Source organism: Pinus tabuliformis, chromosome 1_2, assembly GCF_031772625.1.
Source record: "Pinus tabuliformis cultivar Carrire ecotype Pingquan chromosome 1_2, CPIR1, whole genome shotgun sequence".
Taxonomy (NCBI): Eukaryota; Viridiplantae; Streptophyta; class Pinopsida; order Pinales; family Pinaceae; genus Pinus; species Pinus tabuliformis.
Window position 1 is genome coordinate 948667983 of NC_142298.1, and position 4529 is coordinate 948672511.

Below are 4529 nucleotides of genomic sequence, written 5' to 3' on the forward strand. Positions count from 1 at the left end.
ACCAAGTTTTATCATCAAGATCATAATGTTTGAAGTCGAGTTTCAGAAGATGCTTCGTTAACTTCTCGTACCAGGATCACGATGCTTCCCTTGTTTGGTGTGTGTCATATTCTTTCCATGACTAGCCCCAGGTACGGCAAGACCCCCTTTGTTGCACGGGGCGTAGTGAGGGGGTCACAAGGTGGGCTAAAACCCCCCATGTTGGGGGGTTTGAGGGGGGTGGTAGCCCCACTCTAGGGGGTCCGAGGAAGTGCCATGGGGAAATTTTGTTTGGACCCTATATTAGGTGGGTGGACCTACCAATGGTTTTTTGCATGGGTTTCACACATGGTATTTTGTAGATACAGTAAAGGGAAATACGGTTATGTTCTAATATAGGGTTAATGGATTGGGGTTTATGGATGTTTCAACATGTATATGTATATATATATATATATATATATATATATATATATATATATATATATATATATATATATATATAGATTATAACATTGAAAGGAATATAATGAAAAATTAATTTGGTAGTCCCAGTTTTGTGATCCAGGGGAAAAATTCTGTGTATATATTTTTTATGTTTTATGCTCTTGCCATTATTTATTTTCTTTTTTTAGAATTCGTATGTAGGTAATTTCTGTATGGGGTTAAAACCTACCTTTGGTATCAGAGAAGTTTCGGCTTTAAGGGGATGCCTTTACTGTTGAGGGGTTTTCCTCGGGCCTGTGGTAGACTCTGCTCGATGGGAGATCTACGAGATTGATTCTTGCAGTTAAATAAGATGGCGAGCAGTGGAAATATAGAGATCGAGAAATTTAATGGTCAGAGTTTTGAGTTGTGGAAACTAAAGATGGATATTTTGCTGGTGGATAAAGATCAGTGGATCACAGTAGATCTAGGTACTAAACCAATGGAAATGTGAGATGAAGACTGGGGGAAGTTTTATTAGAAAGCAAAGAGCACAATACGGTTGTGTATCTCAGATTAAGTATTGTTGAATGTATCATGGGAAGCCACGACAAAGGATTTGTGGGACAAGTTAGGGATTTTGTACCAATATAAGTCTCTGGTGAGCAAATTGTTCCTATGGAAAAAGTTGTATAACCTGCGGATGAAAGATGGAGACTTGGTGATAGAGCATCTGAACACCTTTAATATTGTGGTAAGATAGTTTTTATCTATTGACATAAAAATTTCAAATGAAGATAATTGCATCATTTTGTTATATTCTCTACTAGATTCATGGGATAGTCTGGTTGTTGCAATGGGTAGAAATACAACTACCTTGCAGTTTGATGAAATAGTCTCATCCTTATTGTCCGAGGAGATGGGACGGAAAAAAAATGGATGTCCATAATGGATATTCCTTATTTGTATGAGGATGATCCCAAAACAGAAACAAAAATAAGTCCTCAAGTGGGAGATATAAATCTAGAGGGAGATCTAAATCTCCAGGAAAACCTATAAAGGTGTGCTAGAAATGCGGAAAGGAAGGGCACTTCAAAAGGGATTGTAGATCTAAATCTCCTAAGAAAGGAAAGGGATTTGATGATGCTCCTCCTGCAGAGGTGAAAACCACCTCAGAAGAAGGTGGGGATATGTACCTAGCTTCTTCTTCAAGTACACATGTAGATCATGAGGCATGGTTGATTGACTCAGGTGCATCCTTGTACTTCACTCCCCATATGGAGTGGTTCTGTGAGTATGAGAATATGATAGTGGTGATGTCTTCTTAGGGGATGACAAGAACGATAGAATTGTCGGATGTAGAAAATTCAAATTGAAGTTGTAAGGTGGAAGGATTAGAACACTTCTAGGTGTTCTGCATATTCCTACATTGGCCAGAAATCTAATTTTTGTAAGTAAGATGGATGATGCAGGTGTAAAAATAGTGTTCAATAAAGATACCTGCAAGATGGTTCGGGGAGCATTGTTATTGATGAGGGGAGTTTGGATTGGAAATATGTAAAAGAGTTTTGGTAACACTATTATGGATAGGTGCAACCGTTCTATGGTTCTTGAAAGTGGAGTAGAAAATATAGTGGTCTCTAGAGAAAAGACCATGCTATGGCATCAATGACTTGGAAATATTGGAGAGAAGGGCCTTCAAATACTTCATGGTAATGATATGGTAGAAGGTATGCTTAATTTCTCTTTGGATTTCGATTTTCGTGAACATTGTGTATATGGGAAGCATAATCGAGTGAGTTTCCCGTCTGGTGCTAAGAGGGTGAAAATGATATTAGAGCTCATGCACAATGATGTGTTTGGACCTGTGTCGGTTCCATCACTGGATAATTCTATGTACTATGTATCATTTATAGATTACTTCTCAAGGAATAAATACATGTATTTCTTTAAGAATAAATCTGAAGTCTTTGACAGGTTTAAAGAATTTAAGGCTCTAGTGGGAAACTAGAGAGAGAAGAAGATAAAGGTGTTCGGGACAAATAACGGTGGAGAGTTTTGCAAGAAGGAATTTGAAGAGTTCTATAAGAAGTGTGGTATAACATGGCATAAGACTACTCCATACACACCTCAACAAAATGGAATTGTAGAAATTATTAAGAGAACATTGATCGAAAAGGAAAGAATCATGCTCATTGGTGCCAAGTTAGGACAAGAATTCTGGGCACACGCGGTGGAGACTGCATGTTACCTGGTTAATAGATCACCTTCATCAACATTGGAGGATAAGTATCCACAAGAGTTATGGATTGGTAAGAAGCCCTCTCTTTCACATCTGAGGGTATTTGGCTGTGATGCATATGTACATGTTCCAAAGGAGAAAAGAACCAATTTGTATAGTAAATATGAAAGGTCCATCTTTATTGGATATAAGGATGATTTAAAAGGTTATAATATTTGGAACCTAGAAACAAGGAAGGTTGTGTACATCTGAGATGTGGTGTTTAGAGATGTGAAATATGTTACTAAACATGAAGTCCTACCAAAGGAACCTTAGAAGACAGAGTTTGAGCTAAAGGAGGAAGAAGTAAACTCTACAGCAGAAGAGGAATCAAAAGATGAGGAGCCACAAACTCCAGTTGTGAGGAGATCAGTTCAAGAAAGAAGGTAGTGAGAAAGGTATAATCCATCTGCTTTATGTTAACATTTTTCTTTATCTATTACTGATGAAGATCCCAGAATTATTAGAGATGGAGTAGATTTAGAGGATGGAAAACTCTAGAAAGAGGCCATGGTTGATGAAATGGCATCTTTGCACAAAAATGAGGCTTGGGATTTGGTGGAGTTGCCGACTCGAAGGAGACCTATTGGCAGCAAATGGGTGTTTAAGAAGAATATCAATGCAGAAGGCAAGGTTGAGAAATAGAAAGCTCGATTGGTAGTAAAATGTTATTCCTAGATTCTAGGAATTGATTTTGGTGATATTTTTTCTATTATTGCTAAGTTGGCTTCTATTAGATTACTTTTATCTCTTACAACTACTTTTGATTTTGAGATAGAACAAATGGATGTGAAGACATAATTTCTTCACGGGAATATAGAAGAAGAGATCTACATGAAGAAACCTGAAGGATTTATGGTGAAGGGTAAGAAAGAACTAGTATGTAGGTTAAAAAGGTCTCTGTATGGGTAAAACAGTCACCAAGGATGTGGTATCAGAAATTTGATACATTTATACGGGGACTTGGCTTCACGAGAAGTAAAGCAGATCACTCTGTGTATTTTAAATTAACTGGTGACTGTGTTATTTATTTGGTGTTGTATGTGGATGATATGTTGTTGATTGGAAATAAAAAAGGAATTATCCAAGATTTGAAGACCCAATTGTCCTCCAAATTCAACATGAAATATCTTGTTGTTGTAAACTATATTTTGGGCATGGAAATTAAACAAGATTCAGCAAAGAGGAAGCTGTGGTTAAGCCTGAGGAAGTGTGTCGAGACAATATTGCAAAGGTTTAATATGCAGGATAGTAAACCAGTGAAGGTTCCTATTCTTGTAGGTGTAAAATTACCTACTGAACAGTGTCCCAAGACAAAAGAAGAGGAAGAGGAAATGTCACATGTTCCATATGAAAGTGCAGTCAGTAGCCTGATGTATTCAATGGTCTGTACTAGACCAGAAATTGCACATGCAATGGGAGTATTGGGCAGGTTTATGTCAAAACTAGGGAAGGAGCATTGGACATCAATGAAGTGAGTTTCCAGGTATTTGCGTGGCACTAGTGATTGTGGTCTATGCTACAAAGGAAGACCAGGATTGACGAGAGTTTTGGACATCCGTGGCTTTGTTGATGTACACTGGGCTGGAGATCTAGATCAAAGAATATCTATAAGTGGGTATGTGTTTAAACTATTTGGAGGTGCAATCAATTGGATGAGTAAGAGACAATTTGTAGTGGCACTTTCAACTACAGAGGTAGAATACATGGCAACCACTCATGAAAATAAGGAAGCAGCTTGGTTGTAGAGATTGTGTTCAAGTATGGGTTAGTACAATGAGCTATAATGATAGGCTATGTTAGCCAAAGTGAAATTTTATTTGCAAAGAACCTTGCTTATCAT